Source organism: Ips typographus, linkage group LG15, assembly GCF_016097725.1.
Source record: "Ips typographus isolate SLU linkage group LG15, UJ_Ityp_2.0, whole genome shotgun sequence".
In the NCBI taxonomy this organism is placed as follows: Eukaryota; Metazoa; Arthropoda; class Insecta; order Coleoptera; family Curculionidae; genus Ips; species Ips typographus.
Genome location: NC_138436.1, coordinates 3,979,302 through 4,006,071, shown reverse-complemented (window position 1 = coordinate 4,006,071; position 26,770 = coordinate 3,979,302). Strand labels below are relative to the sequence as shown.

Genomic DNA, 26,770 nt, shown 5'->3' with positions numbered 1-26,770 from the left:
AGAGGTGGTTTGGAATTTAATCCTTTGTTTGCTGCTAAGTTGTGTAGGATCTCAATACCACGTCGGCACTTTGAGTTTAATTTGAGGGATTCTATCAGTCCCCGTTTTACACTTTTTGCATCTATGGGTTGTAATTCACTGTCCAGCGAAACTAGCGATGCTAATGAAGATATGGAAATTTGGTCATCTTCCGAAGATGACATTCACAATTTTTTAAAAATTGCCTAGATTTTGCAGCTAATGTTGTTTGTTAGGCAAACAGTGGAATGCACAAATTGTTTATTCAGATGGTAAATAAACAAACACTTATTTTTGGTATTTTTCGGCTTATCGCGTTTGGTTGAATTTGTTCTGTACTGGACAAAGGCCGAACAGGAACTGGGACGGGAACCGGTATATCCAGCGTGGTATGGCAGTTGCCTATAAAATTATCAATAACCGAGTAATAAAAACCACCAAAAGTGTAGGAGAAATGCAAATGTCATTTTCATGGTTGAAATGAATGGCTAAATTATCTCAGAGCTGTAGCTAGTTCCTAAAAAGATGATATAACCGACTTCAAAGAAAAAAGCATAAATTTCATATAATTTTCGTCCACAGTTGTCTATAAAGTTATCAATAACCGAGTAATAAAAACCACCAAAAGTGTAGGAGAAATGCAAATGTCATTTTCATGGTTGAAATGAATGGCTAAATTATCCCAGAGCTGTAGTTAGTTTCTAAAAAGATCATATAACCGACGTCAAAAAAAAAAGCATAAATTTCATATAATTTTCGTCCACAGTTGTCTATAAAGTTATCAATAACCGAGTAATAATAACCACCAAAAGTGTAGGAGAAATGCAAATGTCATTTTCATGGTTGAAATTAATGGCTAAATTATCCCAGAGCTGTAGTTAGTTTCTAAAAAGATCATATAACCGACGTCAAAAAAAAAAGCTTAAATTTCATATAATTTTCGTCCACAGTTGTCTATAAAGTTATCAATAACCGAGTAATAAAAACCACCAAAAGTGTAGGAGAAATGCAAATGTCATTTTCATGGTTGAAATGAATGGCTAAATTATCCCAGAGCTGTAGTTAGTTTCTAAAAAGATCATATAACCGACGTCAAAAAAAAAAGCATAAATTTCATATAATTTTCGTCCACAGTTGCCTATAAAATTATCAATAACCGAGTAATAAAAACCACCAAAAGTGTAGGAGAAATGCAAATGTCATTTTCATGGTTGAAATGAATGGCTAAATTATCCCAGAGCTGTAGTTAGTTTCTAAAAAGATCATATAACCGACGTCAAAAAAAAAGCATAAATTTCATATAATTTTCGTCCACAGTTGTCTATAAAGTTATCAATAACCGAGTAATAAAAACCACCAAAAGTGTAGGAGAAATGCAAATGTCATTTTCATGGTTGAAATGAATGGCTAAATTATCCCAGAGCTGTAGTTAGTTTCTAAAAAGATCATATAACCGACGTCAAAAAAAAAAGCATAAATTTCATATAATTTTCGTCCACAGTTGTCTATAAAGTTATCAATAACCGAGTAATAAAAACCACCAAAAGTGTAGGAGAAATGCAAATGTCATTTTCATGGTTGAAATGAATGGCTAAATTATCCCAGAGCTGTCGCTAGTTCCTAAAAAAAATGATATAACCGACTTCAAAGAAAAAAGCATAAATTTCATATAATTTGCGTCCACAAGTGCAAAAAAAAGGCAACTACACGTGGTGTTCCCAGGCGGTCACCCATCCAAGTACTAACCACGCCCTACGCTGCTTGACTGCGGTGATCGGACGGGAACCGGTATATCCAGCGTGGTATGGCAGTTGCCTATAAAATTATCAATAACCGAGTAATAAAAACCACCAAAAGTGTAGGAGAAATGCAAATGTCATTTTCATGGTTGAAATGAATGGCTAAATTATCCCAGAGCTGTAGTTAGTTTCTAAAAAGATCATATATCCGACGTCAAAAAAAAAAGCATAAATTTCATATAATTTTCGTCCACAGTTGTCTATAAAGTTATCAATAACCGAGTAATAAAAACCACCAAAAGTGTAGGAGAAATGCAAATGTCATTTTCATGGTTGAAATGAATGGCTAAATTATCCCAGAGCTGTAGTTAGTTTCTAAAAAGATCATATAACCGACGTCAAAAAAAAAAGCATAAATTTCATATAATTTTCGTCCACAGTTGTCTATAAAGTTATCAATAACCGAGTAATAAAAACCACCAAAAGTGTAGGAGAAATGCAAATGTCATTTTCATGGTTGAAATGAATGGCTAAATTATCCCAGAGCTGTAGTTAGTTTCTAAAAAGATCATATAACCGACGTCAAAGAAAAAAGCATAAATTTCATATAATTTTCGTCCACAGTTGCCTATAAAGTTATCAATAACCGAGTAATAATAACCACCCAAAGTGTAGGAGAAATGCAAATGTCATTTTCATGGTTGAAATGAATGGCTAAATTATCCCAGAGCTGTCGCTAGTTCCTAAAAAAAATGATATAACCGACTTCAAAGAAAAAAGCATAAATTTCATATAATTTGCGTCCACAAGTGCAAAAAAAAGGCAACTACACGTGGTGTTCCCAGGCGGTCACCCATCCAAGTACTAACCACGCCCTACGCTGCTTGACTGCGGTGATCGGACGGGAACCGGTATATCCAGCGTGGTATGGCAGTTGCCTATAAAATTATCAATAACCGAGTAATAAAAACCACCAAAAGTGTAGGAGAAATGCAAATGTCATTTTCATGGTTGAAATGAATGGCTAAATTATCCCAGAGCTGTAGTTAGTTTCTAAAAAGATCATATAACCGACGTCAAAAAAAAAAGCATAAATTTCATATAATTTTCGTCCACAGTTGTCTATAAAGTTATCAATAACCGAGTAATAAAAACCACCAAAAGTGTAGGAGAAATGCAAATGTCATTTTCATGGTTGAAATGAATGGCTAAATTATCCCAGAGCTGTAGTTAGTTTCAAAAAAGATCATATAACCGACGACAAAAAAAAAAGCATAAATTTCATATAATTTTCGTCCACAGTTGTCTATAAAGTTATCAATAACCGAGTAATAAAAACCACCAAAAGTGTAGGAGAAATGCAAATGTCATTTTCATGGTTGAAATGAATGGCTAAATTATCCCAGAGCTGTAGTTAGTTTCTAAAAAGACCATATAACCGACGTCAAAAAAAAAAGCATAAATTTCATATAATTTTCGTCCACAGTTGCCTATAAAGTTATCAATAACCGAGTAATAATAACCACCAAAAGTGTAGGAGAAATGCAAATGTCATTTTCATGGTTGAAATGAATGGCTAAATTATCCCAGAGCTGTAGTTAGTTTCTAAAAAGATCATATAACCGACGTCAAAGAAAAAAGCATAAATTTCATATAATTTTCGTCCACAGTTGCCTATAAAGTTATCAATAACCGAGTAATAATAACCACCAAAAGTGTAGGAGAAATGCAAATGTCATTTTCATGGTTGAAATGAATGGCTAAATTATCTCAGAGCTGTAGCTAGTTCCTAAAAAGATGATATAACCGACTTCAAAGAAAAAAGCATAAATTTCATATAATTTTCGTCCACAGTTGCCTATAAAGTTACCAATAACCGAGTAATCAAAACCACCAAAAGTGTAGGAGAAATGTCATTTTCATGGTTGAAATGAATGGCTAAATTATCTCAGAGCTGTAGCTAGTTCCTAAAAAGATGATATAACCGACTTCAAAGAAAAAAGCATAAATTTCATATAATTTTCGTCCACAGTTGCCTATAAAGTTATCAATAACCGAGTAATAATAACCACCAAAAGTGTAGGAGAAATGCAAATGTCATTTTCATGGTTGAAATGAATGGCTAAATTATCTCAGAGCTGTAGCTAGTTCCTAAAAAGATGATATAACCGACTTCAAAGAAAAAAGCATAAATTTCATATAATTTTCGTCCACAGTTGCCTATAAAGTTATCAATAACCGAGTAATCAAAACCACCAAAAGTGTAGGAGAAATGTCATTTTCATGGTTGAAATGAATGGCTAAATTATCTCAGAGCTGTAGCTAGTTCCTAAAAAGATGATATAACCGACTTCAAAGAAAAAAGCATAAATTTCATATAATTTTCGTCCACAGTTGCCTATAAAGTTATCAATAACCGAGTAATAAAAACCACCAAAAGTGTAGGAGAAATGCAAATGTCATTTTCATGGTTGAAATGAATGGCTAAATTATCTCAGAGCTGTAGTTAGTTTCTAAAAAGATGATATAACCAACTTTAAAAAAAAGCATAAATTTCATATCATTTTCGTCCACAGTTGCCTATAAAGTTATCAATAACCGAGTAATCAAAACCACCAAAAGTGTAGGAGAAATGCAAATGTCATTTTCATGGTTGAAATGAATGGCTAAATTATCTCAGAGCTGTAGTTAGTTTCTAAAAAGATGATATAACCGACTTCAAAGAAAAAAGCATAAATTTCATATAATTTTCGTCCACAGTTGCCTATAAAGTTATCAATAACCGAGTAATAAAAACCACCAAAAGTGTAGGAGAAATGCAAATGTCATTTTCATGATTGAAATGATTGGCTTAATTATCTCAGAGCTGTAGTTAGTTTCTAAAAAGATGATATAACCAACTTTAAAAAAAAGCATAAATTTCATATCATTTTCGTCCACAGTTGCCTATAAAGTTATCAATAACCGAGTAATCAAAACCACCAAAAGTGTAGGAGAAATGCAAATGTCATTTTCATGGTTGAAATGAATGGCTAAATTATCTCAGAGCTGTAGTTAGTTTCTAAAAAGATGATATAACCGACTTCAAAGAAAAAAGCATAAATTTCATATAATTTTCGTCCACAAGTGCAAAAAAAAGGCAACTACACGTGGTGTTCCCAGGCGGTCACCCATCCAAGTACTAACCACGCCCTACGCTACTTGTCTGCGGTGATCGGACGGGAACCGGTATATCCAGCGTGGTATGGCAGTTGCCTATAAAATCAATAACCGAGTAATAAAAACCACCAAAAGTGTAGGAGAAATGCAAATGTCATTTTCATGGTTGAAATGAATGGCTAAATTATCTCAGAGCTGTAGTTAGTTTCTAAAAAGATGATATAACCGACTTCAAAGAAAAAAGCATAAATTTCATATAATTTTCGTCCACAGTTGCCTATAAAGTTATCAATAACCGAGTAATCAAAACCACCAAAAGTGTAGGAGAAATGTCATTTTCATGGTTGAAATGAATGGCTAAATTATCTCAGAGCTGTAGCTAGTTCCTAAAAAGATGATATAACCGACTTCAAAAAAAAAAGCATAAATTTCATATAATTTTCGTCTACAGTTGCCTATAAAGTTACCAATAACCGAGTAATAAAAACCACCAAAAGTGTAGGAGAAATGCAAATGTCATTTTCATGGTTGAAATGAATGGCTAAATTATCTCAGAGCTGTAGTTAGTTTCTAAAAAGATGATATAACCGACTTTAAAAAAAAGCATAAATTTCATATCATTTTCGTCCACAAGTGCAAAAAAAAGGCAACTACACGTGGTGTTCCCAGGCGGTCACCCATCCAAGTACTAACCACGCCCTACGCTACTTGACTGCGGTGATCGGACGGGAACCGGTATATCCAGCGTGGTATGGCAGTTGCCTATAAAATTATCAATAACCGAGTAATAAAAACCACCAAAAGTGTAGGAGAAATGCAAATGTCATTTTCATGGTTGAAATGAATGGCTAAATTATCCCAGAGCTGTAGTTAGTTTCTAAAAAGATCATATAACCGACGTCAAAAAAAAAAGCATAAATTTCATATAATTTTCGTCCACAGTTGTCTATAAAGTTATCAATAACCGAGTAATAAAAACCACCAAAAGTGTAGGAGAAATGCAAATGTCATTTTCATGGTTGAAATGAATGGCTAAATTATCCCAGAGCTGTAGTTAGTTTCAAAAAAGATCATATAACCGACGTCAAAAAAAAAAGCATAAATTTCATATAATTTTCGTCCACAGTTGTCTATAAAGTTATCAATAACCGAGTAATAAAAACCACCAAAAGTGTAGGAGAAATGCAAATGTCATTTTCATGGTTGAAATGAATGGCTAAATTATCCCAGAGCTGTAGTTAGTTTCTAAAAAGACCATATAACCGACGTCAAAAAAAAAAGCATAAATTTCATATAATTTTCGTCCACAGTTGCCTATAAAGTTATCAATAACCGAGTAATAATAACCACCAAAAGTGTAGGAGAAATGCAAATGTCATTTTCATGGTTGAAATGAATGGCTAAATTATCCCAGAGCTGTAGTTAGTTTCTAAAAAGATCATATAACCGACGTCAAAGAAAAAAGCATAAATTTCATATAATTTTCGTCCACAGTTGCCTATAAAGTTATCAATAACCGAGTAATAATAACCACCAAAAGTGTAGGAGAAATGCAAATGTCATTTTCATGGTTGAAATGAATGGCTAAATTATCTCAGAGCTGTAGCTAGTTCCTAAAAAGATGATATAACCGACTTCAAAGAAAAAAGCATAAATTTCATATAATTTTCGTCCACAGTTGCCTATAAAGTTACCAATAACCGAGTAATCAAAACCACCAAAAGTGTAGGAGAAATGTCATTTTCATGGTTGAAATGAATGGCTAAATTATCTCAGAGCTGTAGCTAGTTCCTAAAAAGATGATATAACCGACTTCAAAGAAAAAAGCATAAATTTCATATAATTTTCGTCCACAGTTGCCTATAAAGTTATCAATAACCGAGTAATAATAACCACCAAAAGTGTAGGAGAAATGCAAATGTCATTTTCATGGTTGAAATGAATGGCTAAATTATCTCAGAGCTGTAGCTAGTTCCTAAAAAGATGATATAACCGACTTCAAAGAAAAAAGCATAAATTTCATATAATTTTCGTCCACAGTTGCCTATAAAGTTATCAATAACCGAGTAATCAAAACCACCAAAAGTGTAGGAGAAATGTCATTTTCATGGTTGAAATGAATGGCTAAATTATCTCAGAGCTGTAGCTAGTTCCTAAAAAGATGATATAACCGACTTCAAAGAAAAAAGCATAAATTTCATATAATTTTCGTCCACAGTTGCCTATAAAGTTATCAATAACCGAGTAATAAAAACCACCAAAAGTGTAGGAGAAATGCAAATGTCATTTTCATGGTTGAAATGAATGGCTAAATTATCTCAGAGCTGTAGTTAGTTTCTAAAAAGATGATATAACCAACTTTAAAAAAAAGCATAAATTTCATATCATTTTCGTCCACAGTTGCCTATAAAGTTATCAATAACCGAGTAATCAAAACCACCAAAAGTGTAGGAGAAATGCAAATGTCATTTTCATGGTTGAAATGAATGGCTAAATTATCTCAGAGCTGTAGTTAGTTTCTAAAAAGATGATATAACCGACTTCAAAGAAAAAAGCATAAATTTCATATAATTTTCGTCCACAGTTGCCTATAAAGTTATCAATAACCGAGTAATAAAAACCACCAAAAGTGTAGGAGAAATGCAAATGTCATTTTCATGATTGAAATGATTGGCTTAATTATCTCAGAGCTGTAGTTAGTTTCTAAAAAGATGATATAACCAACTTTAAAAAAAAGCATAAATTTCATATCATTTTCGTCCACAGTTGCCTATAAAGTTATCAATAACCGAGTAATCAAAACCACCAAAAGTGTAGGAGAAATGCAAATGTCATTTTCATGGTTGAAATGAATGGCTAAATTATCTCAGAGCTGTAGTTAGTTTCTAAAAAGATGATATAACCGACTTCAAAGAAAAAAGCATAAATTTCATATAATTTTCGTCCACAAGTGCAAAAAAAAGGCAACTACACGTGGTGTTCCCAGGCGGTCACCCATCCAAGTACTAACCACGCCCTACGCTACTTGTCTGCGGTGATCGGACGGGAACCGGTATATCCAGCGTGGTATGGCAGTTGCCTATAAAATCAATAACCGAGTAATAAAAACCACCAAAAGTGTAGGAGAAATGCAAATGTCATTTTCATGGTTGAAATGAATGGCTAAATTATCTCAGAGCTGTAGTTAGTTTCTAAAAAGATGATATAACCGACTTCAAAGAAAAAAGCATAAATTTCATATAATTTTCGTCCACAGTTGCCTATAAAGTTATCAATAACCGAGTAATCAAAACCACCAAAAGTGTAGGAGAAATGTCATTTTCATGGTTGAAATGAATGGCTAAATTATCTCAGAGCTGTAGCTAGTTCCTAAAAAGATGATATAACCGACTTCAAAAAAAAAAGCATAAATTTCATATAATTTTCGTCTACAGTTGCCTATAAAGTTACCAATAACCGAGTAATAAAAACCACCAAAAGTGTAGGAGAAATGCAAATGTCATTTTCATGGTTGAAATGAATGGCTAAATTATCTCAGAGCTGTAGTTAGTTTCTAAAAAGATGATATAACCGACTTTAAAAAAAAGCATAAATTTCATATCATTTTCGTCCACAAGTGCAAAAAAAAGGCAACTACACGTGGTGTTCCCAGGCGGTCACCCATCCAAGTACTAACCACGCCCTACGCTACTTGACTGCGGTGATCGGACGGGAACCGGTATATCCAGCGTGGTATGGCAGTTGCCTATAAAATTATCAATAACCGAGTAATAAAAACCACCAAAAGTGTAGGAGAAATGCAAATGTCATTTTCATGGTTGAAATGAATGGCTAAATTATCTCAGAGCTGTAGTTAGTTTCTAAAAAGATGATATAACCGACTTCAAAGAAAAAAGCATAAATTTCATATAATTTTCGTCCACAGTGCCAAGCCAAGATGGCGGCTGGACTTGGCAACGGTAACTAAGGTGTTTGTAGGCCAAACGGTAAACAAAATGTATTCGCAACTTTGCAGGGATGGATAGAGGAAAAACAAAGAGGGGGAGTCATGGAGACCAAAAAAATTCTATCGCCCTGGGTAACGGTTGCTATGTATGATATCTCGAGAACCGTTTCAGATGGATTTTTCCTGATTGCAGATTTGGAATCTGGGGACCACATAGGTACCCAAGGTAAACTTAAAAAAATTTAAAATGGCCGTTTTCCCCGAGAACCCGTTTTCGGGTACCAGTGTACCGGTCACACGGTGAGTCGCGTCTCAGATTTTATGACAGATTTGAGTTCGGCAGGTCCGAGTTAGTCTATGATGAAATTATCAGATTTTTAACTGCAGTGGTTCCGGAGTTAAAAATCATGGTACCCGAGGTCAAAATTTTCTATCTTGGAACCTATGGGAAAAAAAAAAATTTTATTCCGGATTTAGTTTCTAGGGACCCCATAGATACCCAAAGTGAATTTAAAAAAAATTAAAATGGCCGCCTTCTCCAGGAACCCATTTGTGGGGTACCAGTAAACATGTCGAACGGTGAGTCGCGTCCCAGATTTGATACCAGTTTTCGATTTAGTAGGTCCGAATTAGTCAGTCTAAAATGTCAGTCTTTTATCGTTGATGGTTCTCGAGAAAAAATTATGGTACCCGTAGCTAGGATTTTCTATCTTGGAACCCATGGGGAAAACAAATGTTTTCATTCCGGATTTAGTATCTAGGGACCCCATAGATACCCAAAGTGAATTTTAAAAAAATTAAAATGGCCGCCTTCTCCAGGAACCCGTTTTTCGGGTACCAGTAAACATGTCGAACGGTGAGTCGCGTCCCAGATTTGATACCAGTTTTCGATTTAGTAGGTCCGAATTAGTCAAAGTCTAAAATGTCAGTCTTTTATCGTTGATGGTTCCCGAGAAAAAAATTATGGTACCCGTAGCTCGGATTTTCTATCTTGGAACCTATGGGGAAAAAAAATGTTTTCATTCCGGAAATAGTATCTAGGGACTCCATAGATACCCAAAGTGAATTTTGAAAAAATAAAAATGGCAGCCTTCTCCAGGAACCCATTTGTGGGGTACCAGCCCAAACAGCACAATGACGTTGAAAATATGTCTCTAAGATGTCTGATCCAGACTAACTAGACGTCTTATAGGTGACTGCCTATACCGGATCGGAATCTTTAAGACGTCTCTAAGACGTCGGATGTTACAAATTACAACGTCTGAAGACGTCTTTAGTTGAGACATCGTAAAGACGTCGTGAACTACAACGTCTTTAATACATCTGAATTAAGTCAACTTTAGGATCTCGGCTTAATTTTTCCAATTAAATACTCAATAATAAAACGTAGAGCCATGAAATAACATTTAATTTATGATAAAATAAGACACAACGTACAGAAAAATATAACTGAAACATATACCCTAAACTAAACTAATTGTTTTGCACTAAATGTCCTCTAATTTTTAATCCTTTTGCCCTTGTCCTCTTCTATCCGAAGCCCTCCTCAGCCAGAGCTGAATAGATTTTTCTGTCTCCTTTTTAGAAGTACTTACATTAGCAGCTTCAGCTGATTCTAAAAGAAATCAATAGCATATATATATAAAATTCATTTCAATCAATATATACAAGATTTGTCCCCCATAAGTATGTGTATGTATTATATGTATACTCGTATGTATATATATGCATTTCGACATATACACCTCCGACTCGCATAGTTTAACATTCGCACACGCCTCCAAAACGGAGGCGAATTCGAAAAATCGGAGGCCAATACGAATCGACCTTAATAATTTCTCAGGATGTCTCTCTGGCCTCCTGGAGGCCGTACGCAAAATTTATGTCGGAGGCCATTTTAGCAATACACATATACAGTTATACAATGTAGTTCACGAAAATTCCACCACGTGGCGGAGCGATCTCATACGTTTATACAAAGGACACATGGCCTGTGCGGCATCAACTCCGCATGAAATACCGCTAATCCGACTCAAAAAAGCGGCAACACCGCGGCATTACTCACTGGAGGCCAGTTGATCGAGAGCATATACCAAATTTCGTAGTTGCATATAAGAGTGAGGGGGTTGGAGGCCAAACGATCGAGAGTACATAACCAATTTGAAGGCTTAACTTATATTAATATATACTGGGCGTCCTAACTAGTTTGCTATCTTATACAGAGTGTCGCACCAATATCGGCTTCATTAATTGAATGTGTGATCTTTTAAAAAGTTATCTCTCAAACTAAAGCTGACTTGGGATACTCATTTAGAATGAGGCACTTTTATTCGTGTCGGAAGTAGAGATCAACTGGTTGACTTAATTTTTTGAATTTTGTGCTATTCTGTCTATTATAAGTTTTCGATTTTGATTGATCTTGCGCTAACTTGGAAAATAACCAAAAATTTAAATATTTCCGACCTTCTTTTAAAACAGCAAAATTTCTGGTTATTTTGAACGACCTGAATCTCCAATTTTGGATTTTGGACGTTTAATAGCAAAGAGGGGTTCGAAAAACCGTTTCTTATAAGATGAGATGCACAGATTGATTTTCAATAAAAGTAATTCCTTTATTAATTACAGAATACAGGGTAAGAAATATTGTACTAGACGTTTTTGCATACAACCTAGTTTATTTAATAGCTGGGAACATTTTAGAACTTTAGTTGTGTCATATACAATAATAGGCCTGAATGGTATCTCAAAACACACGTTTAGAGATTTTTAAAATTTAATTCATAAACTTGCAAGCGTTTGAAGTTTGAATGGTGTGTTCGAACTAAGGTTCGAACACTTCCACCATTAGAAGAATTGACTAGTAGGAGTGCAGTTTTTGAAAAGTAACTTATAAGAATAACCAACTTAAACTTATCTAACTAATTAGCTTTTACTGTTTTAAAGTCTTAGTTCAAGCTCTCTAAGGGTTGTGAAAAATTTCAGTATTTTGTTGTACAAAAATGTCAGCCAAAAATGTAAAAATTTTCAAATGGACAGAAGTCATTTTTTACATTTTTACGTTCATTTAATTTGACAGTAATTGTGTACTAGGTTTAGAGCCAGTAAAATAAAAGTATAGTAGTAAAAGTATACCATTCTTGAATGGATTGCTATAAAAATTTAAGACAATATTGTTTGAATACTATTTAATAGCTAATATCAAAGAATAGCTATGTAACAAGAACAGACAGTTGAAAAGAGAAAGCGAATTAGAGAGAGATGGACTCTTCCTACCAAAGTTTAATTGACAAGCGACTGATATCGGCTTTGGCCGTTGAATGTCAGGAGTTTTATTGGTTGTTTATTCAAGTTGTTGAAAAACGTTGCCGTATCTCAGACCACATCAAATATTTGTTTTGAAACATCGGTTTAAAGTTAATAATAGTTAATAAGGACTGATATTTTCCAATGATTAATAGGCGAACTTAAAACACTTTGACTCAAAAGAAGTAAACAATGATTATAAGAAATTAGTTTATATTATATTTGATTCTGATAATTGGATGCCATTTTTATTTCAAAGAAAGAGACAACCGGCAACATGTTTCCTACCAAAGGGAACTCGAGGTCAGCCAAAAACATCACCCCAACATCAAAGGAATTATGTCCCTTCTCTATATGTTAGGCATTTCACATTTTTTTTGCATGTTGAATTTGTATTAGCGCCATCCGATGCAACAACAAATTACAATAAGCTACAAATAAAAACATTTTAAGACAAGTTAATATACAGTGTGCTGTATATGAAATAAGTGTCAGTTGAAACAGGCTTTCCCAGAAAATTGTGGTATAGAAAATATTTGCTTTAAAATTGAACACCCTGTATACTAAAGTAATCATTTTTATATGTGGTACTCTGAAGATAAAATGTAAACATTTAATAATAAATACAGTTTTAAATTATTATGTTTTTAAACAAATTGTATGCACTAATTCGCCATAGCCTTTTTTATCGACCTATGTAGCAGTTTTTTTTATAAAAGGTTCGACAACAAATTTATAACTTTTATTTATTTTGAAGTGTGTTTACCCCTTACATAAATATGCCCAGTTTGCTAAAAGATGGCATGCGTTTTAAGCAATAGACAACATGCTCTATAGCTAATTCTCTCTCTCTCTCTCTTCACACTGATTTCCGGCTGCCATACTCTAAATAGTTTCATTGGGAATAACTTGTTTTTGGACAAACTATACTGATTTAGATTTTCTGAAATATTTTGACCCTTCGTCTGGGGGTTCATTTTTAAGTTTTTCAGACTTTTTATAGGTCGTCATCTATTGGTAGTTTTACCTTATTACATTTTGTGAATAGTTTTATTTCTTTATAAGAAGGATTAGTTATATGCTGTATTAAATTTAAATTTAAAGCAGACATTTTATTCCAAACTTTGTTAAAACATTTTTTACCCGAAAAGGATCACAAAAGGCATTTTGATATGGTGCAAAAGGCATTTTGGACACGGTGCTCGCTAGATGTGTCATTCATTTAACAAATCGTTCTTACAAACAATAGAATTACTTAAATAAATGTAATATAAGGCATTTAAAAAAATGCAACTTTACCACATCTTAAATTTCTGCGGCACTCTGTAAAGTTGACCATGAATTCCACGGATTATAGTTATATGATGGTGTTTTTAGGCACAATGCCTGATATTAGACAGTTATTGGTAAGGTTACGTTTTTAAACTTTTTCTTCATATTGGCACACGAATATAATGTATTAGACTCAGCAAATAGTTTTTGTCTACAAGCATCAAATAATAATGCATTTTTTTACTTTGGTATTAAGAAAATTACATTTGTGCCAAGTTGATTTTTTTGTAACCAATCAGTTGACAGACTGAAAATACGAATATTTTAGTTTATAGACTGAACAAATTATAGGCAAGGCTTTTTTACGGTAAAATTTAAGTGACTTGGTTGTCAAACAAAAATAACAGGCATTTTTAATATATAAGCGTTATAAGTTAGAACGTTCTTTAATTTGCCACCCTAAAAACTATAATTTGTTTCGGCCAAAAAACTAGAATTTAAAGTTTTAAACAAACAATAGCAAAATTTCCTTTTTAACGACCTATTGAAAAATTGAGGACACTGAAAAATGACCCAACTCAATAAACATTGTTAATGTAAGGAATAAATCACGTATATAAAATAATAACAATAGTAATTTTAAATACTCAATGACTGGTATTATAATTAAAATGAGATAGTCTAGAAATGCAAGTCAAAGTGAACATAATAAATTAATAAACGATTTATAATTATATTGCAATGTTTGACCAAACTTGTTCAGCCATTTATTTTATCAATTTGCTTGAGTTAATGAAGTATTAAAAAAGAAACAAAAATATTGATGTCATTATATTCAGTTATTGTCAGACATGTGTCTAATACTAGAATAAATAACGCAGAAACTATACGATCAGTATATAATATAGAACACCAAAAACTGTCTAATGTGGCTCCTATAGCGATCGAAAAAGAACGAAAATACGGCTGGACTGAATATTAAAATAAGTTTCCTGTTCCAAGAAATCTATATATATATATATATATATATATATATATATATAATATTTATTTCACAGTACCGAGGTACAGTAAAAAGGGCTTTCGGCCGCGTGGCCTTTCTGCCCATTTTATTATATATTATTATATCTATAGTTGTTTCAGATATTGAATTTCACTCCAAAATAAAATCATTGATGTTTTCTTTATAAAAAGGTCATGAATAGTGGTCTCGTATTGATGACTAATTCACCAATTCACTAATTATTCACAGCTACAAGAACGAGAACTTGTTTTTTTTTCGAATGTAGCCGCTTAGTGGAAATGCGAATATTTCGAAAACTATTACATTTAGGTATAGGAAATATTATAAAAAAAATGTTCAGAATTGTTTGATAATTCTAGAAAATTGAAAATATAACTTTGACTTGTCACGCATTTCTGAAACGTCCTGTATAAATAACAATATATTCTGCAAACAGCTGGCATCATCTCGTACAACTTTTCTATTCATCATTTTTTTCTAATGTGAAAAATAAAAAAGTTGAGAAGGGGGGGGACATTATAAATGTTCACCGTGTACACGGCGTTAATTATTTTAACAGATTATTAGGCTAGTTGCTATATTACAAAACCAAAGCTTTCATTTTGCAAAAGAAAAACGAAGCAGTGTGTTCCGTGATATCGTACTTCGGTAGGTTAATAACCCAGCACCCCCTCTTCCACCATCCCCTCCCTCAACAGCGTGTTGGCCGGTGTTCGCACTTTTTCTGGGGTTTACCACCTTATTTGAGCCCTTAGCTACCCTCATCTTGCTCATTGCGTTGTCCACTTGCCTCCTGTTTGCTAGTTTGGTGCATTGTTTGTCTAATTTTAACTTTACATCTTGTTGTATGAATGGTTGCGGCTTTAACGTTTTTATTGTTAATCTTTGATTGATTTGTGGGTTGCAGAACTATCTACCTGTCGTCACTTAGGTTATTAATTTTAATGTAATCCCTTTTTAAACGCTCCCCCTGCCTTCGAATTAACATTATTGCGGTTTTTTCAAAAAAAATTTAGCATCTCCATTTTGTTTCCTGTTTGATCGCTTCTGCCGTGGATGGTGAATTAAATCTAAAGTTATCTTTTCTCTACCCATAGGGTCTAACCCAGCCCTTAAAAATGGGTCTAATTTAAAGTTTTAGTTTTGTGATTAAATATGTAGTGTCAGGTTTTTTTCTCCATAATCAGGTAATTATTCAACTTTAAACTATTTTTATTTTTATTTACTACATGTGTTAAATTTTATAACTTTATTCCCCCCTTTAAACAACTTTTTAAATTCACAAAATCTTTATAACATGGGTCTCACTGTCTCTCCCTTTCTAAAAAGACAGCCGGCGCATTGATTGTCGAGTTGAGGTAGGTTTTCTCGTTTCTTAAACATCTGTTACACATAAGTAGAGTAAGTTATTCTTGTAGCACCTGAAGATGGCCATTTATATGTCCGAAACTAGTAGAGCAGGCCTTACCCTTTGAAGGTCGAAATAAAGTATTGTGGAGACGACTGCGTGTCATTCCTTTCCTTTTGAACTTAATAAATATTTTGTGGAGATCGACTTTGAGTTTTGTTTTCACTTAAATGAAAATCGGTTGCAACAGATGACTTGAATATCACCCTTATAAACTTCTGTTGTCCCACAATATTACCCTTCTTAACACACAGTATAAATTCTTGTTTAAAGAAATCGTACTTTCCAAAAAATTGGAAACACGCTCGTTGATAGACATCAAACAGTTCAAATAGGTGATAAGGTCTCTGAAAACTTACACAGTTTTGAGTAGAGTGTCGCAAGGGAGCATCTTGGGACCTCTTTTGTACAGCATTTATACTTTTAATTTTACAATTACCCTATCATTTGTATGCTGATGATGATCAAATATAAAGGGTAATTCAAATTCGACCTTCACCATTAGGATCCCAGAAACCATAAGAGAAAGTTTAAATTGGGGCAAAGTTGCGCAATTTAAATCTCAACCAATCACACATTTTGGCGATAATTGATGACTATACTAAGTTTACGTGGCTGTATCCGACTAAAAGCACTACTGCAAGAGAAACCATTGAATTCTTTGTAAGACAGCAAAAGACGTTTGGTAAACCCTGTAGGATTGTGACTGACAAGGGAACAGCATTTACTGCAAATGAATTTCAAGACTATTGCCAAGGGGAAGGCATTAAGCATGTAACAATCACCACAGGAATTCCGCGAGGAAATGGACAAATTGAACGCGTTCATCGAACTGTTATACCCCTACTTACCAAGCTTAGTGTTGAAGATCCAACAAAATGGTATAAATACCTTGAACGAGTCCAGAGAGCTTTAAATTCTACTTATCAACGCAGTATTGATTTGAAGCCTTTTAAAGTGCTAATAAGAGTGAAGATGAAACGAAAAGAGGACATTTTGATTAATCAACTTATGTATAGAAGAAGAAATCAAAAAAGAATTTTGTGAAGATAGAGAGAAGTTAAGAAAACATAGTAAAGAACATACAGTGTGGAACAGCCAAATGGAATAAATTCGATAACGAATAAATGAGAGCGTGTTGGGAAAAACGCTTGGACATGTCGATTTGTATTTTTAGATGCGCATTTATTAAAAAAAATAAAAACTATATAGGGTGTGTCATGTGACAGTGGCCGATACCAACTTTCTTATTTTAAATACAACCCCCTGTATATTATTAGTTTTTTGGATTCTTCAGAAAATTCTAAACATAATTCATGTACAATGTCCCATACCTATCTTCAACTGTTTCGGAAATATTAAGTGTGTTCAGATGTATTACAACAATTAACATTAAAAAAAGAAAATTATTTTATTTCACAAATTCGCTACATTACACTCAATACTTATTTTCACGAACATTTTGAACATCTCTTACATTGAAATTAATGTTTTTTTGTTTTTTTTTTACATTATTTGTGAAGGTTCAAGAAGAAAATCGAAAAGGATATAATTTACGACGGATTAAACCAAGAGGTTATAAAGAAGGAGACCTAGTCGCTATTAAGAGGACTCAGTTTGGTGGTGGGCTCAAAGTCTATACAAAGTTTTTACGTCCTTATGAAGTAGTGAAACTTAAAGATAACGAGAGGTACGACGTAGTGAAAGTGGGGTGTCACGAGGGACCTAACCTAACATCCACTTGCGCAGAGTTTATGAAACCGTGATATTTTTGTGAGTACGAATCCGAGTCGGATTCTTCGTAGGATGGCCGAGTGTGTAATTTAGTTTTATTCCAGCCAAACCTTAATTACTCGCTTATATTCACGTTGTTTCTGATTTTAGACATTAATGACGTATCGCTTTGGAGATGGACGGACGGACAATAAATTAAATTAGACAGAAGACAAACGACGAAATATAAAGACGCAAAACGACGTGAAATCTAATTTAAAAAGACGTAAAACGACCATTAAAACTAGTGTATCAAATAAGAGACGAAGACTTGATCGAGACGTGATCTACACCCTGTTATTAAGCCGTAAGCCGTAGTTTTTAACTCAAGACGGGAGCTATTTAGTCTAATTTTCAATTGTACCGTCATTCTCCGAATTTCTCCGTTCCTATTAAATACCTTCTATACCATCCACTGGGGTTTTAGTGATCCTTTTCCACATCACAATAAAGTAAACCCTACATATATTACCTCAAAGAAGATTGTTTAGTACTCGAAAATGTAAAAATAAAAGAAATGATGGCCGTCAAAATGAGAATCACCTTGAATGAATTTGAGTAATAATAGCCAAGTAGGTAATAATCTAAAATAGAATTTTTAGTTTTATTATCTTAGTATAAAATTGACCTTATGTTAACAAAATTGTATATTTCATTAAATTAAGATTAAATTGTGACATAATAGTTGTAATTTTTAAATGGATACACTATTTGGTTGCATTTTGAAATTCATAAAACTTAATGCATTGAACTTGAGGAAAATGGCTTGCACATTCCTATCTTAGTTTTTCGTAAACTATTTGATAATGACAATTTGAATTTAAAGTAGAGAATTTTTTTATACATTTTTCAAAATTTTCAAGTGAAAAATTCGTAAAACATTTTTTTACCTGCAGAAAATCACAAAAGGCATTTTGACATAGTTCCTGAAAAATTAAGATAGAAATGTTCTTTGAAGTTCAATACCGCATTATCTATAAACCCTACTTTTAAAAAAATATAAAGCTGGCGAAAGTGAAAACTAAATTTTATTTTAAAACTTTATAGTATCCCTGAAAACAAAGAACAGTATCCTATAGCACTGTTATGTCATCATTACACAGGGAGGACGCGCAGGTTGGAACAAATTCATTTAAAATTAAGGGTTTGGTTTTTTGGAAATATGCTTCTACCCGTCAATATTTATTTTTGTCGGCGGTTTTTTTATGGTAAATGCATGTATACAGGGCGGCTCAAAAATAAGTTACTACCATCAACTTCATTTTTTCAAATGGATTTACCTATTTTTAATTTTATTTTTGAATTGTGCATCAAATTCTAAGCAGAAAAAAAATTAAATAAAAAAATAATTTAATTTTTTTCTTAATAAAAATATAAAAATATATATTTTTTTATTAAAATTAACGTAGATGTCGATTTTTATTTTTGTATGCGGTTTTTTATCGTAAATGCATGTATAGAATTAGCGGCCCAAAAATAAGTTTTATAATTTTAAATTAATTTTTTAGTTTATTTTTTTTCCTACTTAGAATTTGATGCACAATTCAAAAATAAAATTAAAAATAGGTAATTCCATTTGAAAAAATGAAATTGATGGTAGTAACTTATTTTTGTGCCCTGTATACATACATTTCCCATAAAAAAAAACTGCAGACAAAAATAAATATCGACGTTTAGCAGCTTAATTTCAAAAAACCAAACCCCTAATTTTAAATGAATTTGTTACAACCTGCGCGTCCTCACTGTAGTATCTAAATTGTTTAAAGTTCAAAACCTTACAAAAAATAGTATTAAAAATTATTTGGTTTTGGTCATCTATTCTGTTATTACATTTCACCACATAGCTGAACCTATAGCAGCATCAGCATCATTAATTAGCTCAGTGAAAGAAAATCATAGTGTAAAATCAATAACAGGAAAACTAAAACGTCCTTGCACTTGAACAATTCAAATCAAAAACAGAAGAACGTCCCTGAATCCTGAATTTTCTTTCTTTTATTTTTTACTTTCAAAGTTTCAAATGGCTTTCAAGTTTCAATTATTGTTCGAACTTCACTTCAATCAGCTCAGCTGATTACGAGTTTTACGACAGTAATGACAGTTTACGCTTAAAATCATTTTTATTGGATAGGCTTGAAAAATGTTGGTCTCCAGCTAGACGCAAGGGTTTACAATACACATCCCAAAACCCTACTACAAACTACAAAACAAGAATTACAGAGGAGATCGAAGCAATAACGCCTGACACTTTGCACCAGGTCATGCACAATGTTCAAAATCGACTTTCTGAATGCATCCGGCAAAACGAACATCATCTTTTTTTTTGTTTCTTTAATTTCCAATGTTGTCGTGTACCCTAAATACATTTTTTTTTTTCTTCAAAAGTTCCCATCTTTTTGCACCACCTTGTATAAACATATACCAGGTGTCCAAGAGCACCCTGGACATAGGAGATTAACATGGGAAAATGGTATGATTTTGTTGCGCCTGTACGGTTGATTTGATTGAAAAATCGTATTAATTAAAGTTGTAGTACCTATCACGGGCTAGTTTTCTGTATTTTTTTCAGATCTCTAACTTGAGCCCTTTCGTCGTAAAACACAAACAAAATTGAGAAAGATTAAACTTTTAGCCTGCCCTGTATATGCGGTTGTCGAGCAACGGATAAACAGGCCGTCTCTGATACGGTTGATCGACAATTCTGCTGAGGCCATGTTAAATTTCACAAAAAAGTAACACACTGTCGCGAAATCCGCAACCCCGTATCTTTAAAAATAAGTGAGATACCCTACAAAAGTGTTGAAAATGGGACACCCTGTACACTAGCATTCCTTTAGCTATGCGATTAATCGATTCAGATACTCAGTAGGTAGGGTCTAATTTTTATAAATTGGAAAGATAACAGAAATGTTTTTATGCTGTCAAGTAAACATACTGACAAAATGATCGAGGTGAGGAGCACAAGAGGGGTAAAACTAAAAACTGAAGCTGTTTGGGATTATTTCAGTCGAATCTGTCGATCTATGTGATGAGATAGTCGCCTTCGAGTTACTTTTGACCACATCTATGGCGAACGCATACATACAGTGCGTTTTTTTAACGCGCAACATAGGATTTCACGTGTTAAATTTTTAAGCACATGTCAGACCATGTTATTTTGGAACTACAAGTATAAAACTTGACGGGTGGCTGTTTCGTACTCTGAAGCTTAAGTAAGTTTACCAATTCGGCCTAAAAAGTGATTAAAAACTTGCAAAAAAATCATCTTTTTTCGAAAAGATTTTATCTTTCCATACTCCGTGTATGTATGATAGGTGCTTGTTGTTTTTGATACTGGCACGGCAGGTAGCAGGTAAAATTTGGCGTAGAAAGTAAAACAGGGTGATCATTAATTTTATATCAAGAAAGTTAAGAACAAAAGAACTATTTTTGTAAGTGAATTGTTCAAAGTGACCTCCGTTTGAAGCCAAACAGTATTCCAAACAATCATAAAATGCCCTTTTGACGTTCAAAAGATGTCGGGTCGTGATGCAGTCAAAATATGTCACTCTACCTGCTACCCGCCCTGCCAGTATAAAAAAAAAACAAAGAACAACAATGCATACAAGTACTATAAAACGATAAAATCTTCACGAAAAAAAAATGATTTTTTGCCAGTTTCTAATCACTTTTTAGACCAAATTGGTAAACTTACTTAAGCTTTAGGGTACTAAAGACACATCCGTCAAGTTTTAGACTTGCAGTTCCAAAATAACATGGTCTAACATGGGCTTAAAAATTTAACACGTAAAATCCTATATTAAAAAATCCTATCCTAAAAAAAACGCACTGTATATGTTGTACAAACAAAATGAACAAGAAACCATTTCGATCACAGATTTCAAAAAATCCATCGTAAAATATGTGACATCTAATAAACATCAAACTGAAATTTTAGAAAAAGGCGTAGTAGCGAAGAAAATAGATTTTACTCAAGAGATTAATCGCAAGGAAGGTACAAATAAGTCCCAACCAATATCGGATCATGCCTCAAGTTATGTGAAGAATATTGATTTTATATTTCTTTCTCAAAGAGTGTTTCAAACACGTTCTAAGTTTGTATGCCCATTAAAAAACGCGTTTTTTTTAAAGTTCTAATAATAAACATTCTGGCTCGTTCTTAGAAAACACACGTGATAAAAGGTTGATTCTTCGATATAAATCGGAACTGGGAAGACACAAAAAGTTAATTTTGCTGTAGGATATTAATCAGTTGGAAAATAAATTGTACGTTTGATAGATATTGTCACGTTTGGGGGGTAACGTAGTAGAGGTAGGAAGAGAAATAATATCGCAGCTCAAGTATGTCTTCTTTATTTTGCATTAAGTTACTATTCGGCATACTCTTACCCCCAGATTAGGAGGGCCGCTAGCACCGCCGCTGGCGGGACGCACATCGAACACTGTCCAAGAGGGGGTTGTGTGTGGGTGTGTGTAGGTGTAGGTGCGTAAGCCCTCCTGAAGTGTCGCCAAGCGAAACCCGCTCGATACGAGCAGGGAGCCCCTATGACCGACACGCCCAAAGGACTTACTTAAGGTACTGATAGGGTCAAGAGTTCGGACGGTCACCTCGTGGTATGCGTAAGAACTCTTGTCTTTTCTGCCTGGGCTTTCAAGAAGGTAACGAGCCGTCCGGACACTAGAAAGTTGGGACTGTTGCTCGAAGACCGACCTAGAGACCAGTGATCTTAGATGGTTTGAGACGCTGATTAAATACCCACATCATGACCCTAATTTGCCGGTCTTGCTGATTCAGACGGTGCACTGGGGGAGACCGGGGTCAGACTAGGTAACGGAACATAGTGCAACTTATGTTATTTGTGACAATACTAAGTTGTTATCTGCCTAACATGTTTCGGGTGTATTCAGACACCCATCTTCAGAGGCTTAACTAAATCACTAGTCTGCTGGCTGTCATTCTACAAGGGGGGACAGCTGAACCCAGATGTACTAAGGTGGTTTTTTAATTCTGCACGGGGGAAAAACACTTGATCAAAAAACCCAGTTCTGGTTCTGAGGTGACAGGGTGCTTGGTTTTTTATTCTCGAAGGGGAAAAAAACTTAATCAAAACCCAGTGTTGATGTCAAAGAGAAGAAGTCAGTTGCTTGGTTTTTTATTCTTGAAGGGGGAAAAAACTTAATCAAAACCCAAGGAAGTTGAATGATGTAAAAACTGCATGTTTATCTGAAGGAGACCAAATAGACACGAAAGGGACGTCACACAACAAAAACCGCGGTGGACATTCACAAGTTGGACATTGAACAGATTAAAATAGGGGAGATTTTCCCTTTTTGTCACTGTGGTAGTGTGACCGTGCGGGCCTTCATGGCTTGGGTGCAGCCGGACATGGAGACTATATTAATCTGTTCAATGGCCAATTTGTGAATGTCCACCGCGGTTTTTGTTGTGTGACGTCCCTTTCGTGTCTATTTGGTCTTCTTCAGATTAACATGCAGTTTTTACATCATTCAACTTCCTTGGGTTTTGATTAAGTTTTTTCCCCCTTCAAGAATAAAAAACCAAGCAACTGACTTCTTCTCTTTGACATCAACACTGGGTTTTGATTAAGTTTTTTTCCCCTTCGAGAATAAAAAACCAAGCAACCTGTCACCTCAGAATCAGAACTGGGTTTTTTGATCAAGGTTTTTTTCCCCCGTGCAGAATTAAAAAACCACCTTAGTACATCTGAAAAGAGAAGCGCGGTTTTTTTAAGTTATGAAGAATTCAAGAAAATGATTATTACATGCAGTGAAGATGATTCCGATGGTCTCCAGAAAAAGGTGTTTTTTGTGTTATCTTTTGAATTAGCTTGGAGAGGAGGAGAAGGCGCAAGTTGTTTAGTAACTTTTTTTAAAGAAGAGCTTTCTAATGAAGGTGTGATAACTGGCCGAATTGAATACAACCGCCCTTTTAGTAAGACAACTCAAGGGGGTGATAAACCATGTGCTTCTTCCAAATGGATAATTAAAAACACACAAAATCCGGATATCTGTCCAGTTCGGCTATACCAAAAGTTTATGAAGAAGCGGAACGGAATAAAAAGTGATCGATTGTTCTTAACAGTAAACCCATCTTGGAAATTTTCGAAATGGTACAAAGAGGTTCCTGCAGGAAGAAACATTATAACTACCTGGACGTCAAACCAAGCAAAAATGTTGGGATTAAAAACGGACATGAAAAGAATTACGAAACATTCGTTAAGAGCTACTGCTGTGTCCAAGCTAAAGAAGGCATAGAAGAGCAACAGCTAATTAAAATGACCGGGCATTCCAATGCAAAATCTATTACTCCCTACCTTCAAATGGATGCAGAACATCATGCCAAAATAATAAGGAAAATGAGGGATAGCACCACCAATGAGGAGCCGGCACCTAAAGTATCACCGGAACTTTCCATTTCAAATGAAACTGTGGATATGCAGTTATTGGAACCTTCCATTTCCATGCCAAATAAAATAAATAATTTGCAATCAACAGGTATTAGAGACAATCAAAAAAGACATATTTATATTGACTGTGTTTTTAATAACAATTGAAAATTTTAATTAAGGATTTTGTAATGTTTAAATTGTTACTTTAATTTATTTAATATATGTTGGGTTCCTTCGGTTTTTAATGATTTTCTTTATTCGGGAAATATTCCCCAAAATTACATTCGTGCTTAAAAATTCCCTGATAATTCTGCGTTCAAACTTGTTACTTCTCCACCTTCGGTGTCGTGCTCTTTCGCCAAAAAAATAAGAAAATAAACTCATGCAGTTATGAGATAACAAGTTTTCATGTAAAATTATCGGTAATTTTTATGCACTCGTGCAATTACTACCGATAATTGCATTCTAAAGTGATAATTGCATTTCGATAATTGCACTGTACGTATCTATAACGACTGCATTGTTGTAGAGCCTATTGCTAGTACACTAATTGTTGTCCAATACGGTTGGAACTTGCTCATTGAGCTCCATAGAGCAAAATATAGTTGCAGCATAACCAAAAAATACCCTTAAAAATCAAGAGTTTATCTGGCGGCAGTTTATGGATTTCTGTGTCGATAGACACTACGTTTCAAATTCAGCAACCACAGTTCCTGTTTTGGCAAATATTTTAACAGATTGGGCCTTCAACATGAGGAAAAAAAGTGGAGACGAGTATAAAGATTACACAGTTAAGACTATTTGGAACCTATCAGCAAAAACTTTAATGGAAAAATATCATAGTGACTACAACATACATTTTAATCCGTTTACGGACATTGACTGTAAAGTTGCTTGAGATGCCAAAAATGCGAAGCGAAAACAACTACAGGAATCACAAGAAAAAAGAAAAGTTAGTGCAGTGGCTTTAAAATATAAAAAAATTACAAAATTAGTGCGCAGCTGCGATGAAGATACGCCAGAAGGTTTACAAATAAAGACGTTTTTGGTATTTTCGTTTGAATTGGCATGGCGAGGAGGAGAAGGTTCCAAATGTTTGTTAAGTTATTTTGCTGAAGGGACTAACAAATCGGGTGAAAAAACCGAAAGAATTGAATATAATCCAGTATTCACCAAGACTACTCAGGGAGAAGAAGGACCATGCGCATCGTCGAAGTGGCTAATAATCAAAAAGGTAAATCCAGACATGTGCCCAATCCGATTATACAAAAAGTTTTTGGAAAAACGCAAAGGTATAATGACTGACCGTTTCTTTCTTACTGTAAATCCAACATAAGCAATGAACAGGAAGTGGTATAAAAATATACCCACTGGAAGAAACACTGTAGCTAAGTGGACAAAATCTCAAGCAGATAAGATAGGTTTAACTAAAAACGATGCTAAGTTGACCAACCACTCGTTGCGAGCCACAGCTGTTTAAAATTTAGCCAAAAACGGAGCTCCTGAGCAGCAACTGATAAAAGTTACTGGACATAAAAGTTCTAAGTCTATAAGCCCCTATCTCCAACTCGATGAAGACCGTCATGTCACGATGATCCAAAAAATGCAAAACAGTAATCCACTCAAATATCGTGCAGTCCAATGCAAGTATTTCTTCTATTATAACAGATGCATCGACTTCCACGCAAGGGAATACCAAAACCATTTATTATAATAATTGTGTATTTCATTGTAATTCATGTAATTTTTAAATGAATAGTTTATTGTATGTTCCTAATTTAATATACTTTGTTAAACGTTGTATTGCTTATTGAGCTCCATTGAGCAATATTGTCACGTTTAGGGGTGCGTAGTGAGGGATGGTAGAGAAACAACTCAGGTCACAGGTAAGCCTCGTTTATTGTAAGAAAATAATGTAAATGGTATAAAGTGGGGTCAATCTTACCCCCAGGTTAGAAGGGCCAATACTGCCTTAATCGTCGACGTATGCATGAAAGTTCGGGAGGGTGAGTGTTGTTCAGCCCTTCAGCTACACCGTATAGGAGACACGCAAGGTGTTCTTGTCCGATGTGACCAAAGGACCAAGTAGTCAACTGATAGGGTTAAGGGTTCTAACGGTCACTTCAAGTTGCGAGAGAACCCTTCTCTTTTGAGCCTGGGATCCTAAGAGGGCAAAGACATTAATATATACTAACGTATATAGATTAAAAAAATAGGAGTGGGGTGCACTCCCCGAATTTAGCGCTCGGACAACAAGTATCCAGTGGCGGCGAACTTATTAACTAATATTTTACAAATAATTTTTTTACCTATGCATTTCTCACTTTTTATGTTTAATCAATTCATATGGATGTCATTTTAGAACTATCAGTTTAGGTGATGTAAATTATAGAATGCTTACTGGCCACTCTTCTATCATGCAAAGTACATGGAGTTTCTAAATTTTAAGTCGTTTATTAACGTGTAATATTAACTATTTTTTTTATAGTTGTACAATAAGTATCTCTTTTTTGCACTATTTGTAGTGTCCGCAGGTAGGAGCAGGTCCTGTCTATACAGACGTTTCATATATTAAAATTAACAACTGTTGTACTTTTGTCATCAAACATGTAGATTTTTATAAAAAAAATGTTGTATTCAACACATGCAAAAAGTCCCTTTTGAACTTACGAGTCTTTTAGCACGACTTCAGTCTCGTTTAACAATTTTCACGTTGCG

The 26,770-nt window shown here is 34.2% G+C and overlaps 6 non-coding genes across 6 annotated transcripts; all 6 read right to left on the bottom strand.

Annotated features, from left to right (window-relative positions):
• Nucleotides 1-1,715: 1,715 nt before the first annotated feature.
• Nucleotides 1,716-1,834, bottom strand: LOC145738551 (5S ribosomal RNA). The gene has a single exon (XR_014180804.1). It is a non-coding gene; the product is annotated as a 5S ribosomal RNA (ribosomal RNA).
• A 743-nt stretch (nt 1,835-2,577) lies between these two features.
• Nucleotides 2,578-2,696, bottom strand: LOC145738541 (5S ribosomal RNA). Its single transcript, XR_014180796.1, has one exon. It is a non-coding gene; the product is annotated as a 5S ribosomal RNA (ribosomal RNA).
• A 2,198-nt stretch (nt 2,697-4,894) lies between these two features.
• On the bottom strand, nt 4,895-5,013 carry LOC145738542 (5S ribosomal RNA). Its single transcript, XR_014180797.1, has one exon. It is a non-coding gene; the product is annotated as a 5S ribosomal RNA (ribosomal RNA).
• Nucleotides 5,014-5,560: 547 nt separating this feature from the next.
• On the bottom strand, nt 5,561-5,679 carry LOC145738533 (5S ribosomal RNA). The gene has a single exon (XR_014180789.1). It is a non-coding gene; the product is annotated as a 5S ribosomal RNA (ribosomal RNA).
• A 2,198-nt stretch (nt 5,680-7,877) lies between these two features.
• Nucleotides 7,878-7,996, bottom strand: LOC145738540 (5S ribosomal RNA). Its single transcript, XR_014180795.1, has one exon. It is a non-coding gene; the product is annotated as a 5S ribosomal RNA (ribosomal RNA).
• Nucleotides 7,997-8,543: 547 nt separating this feature from the next.
• Nucleotides 8,544-8,662, bottom strand: LOC145738532 (5S ribosomal RNA). Its single transcript, XR_014180788.1, has one exon. It is a non-coding gene; the product is annotated as a 5S ribosomal RNA (ribosomal RNA).
• Between the last annotated feature and the right edge of the window lie 18,108 nt (nt 8,663-26,770).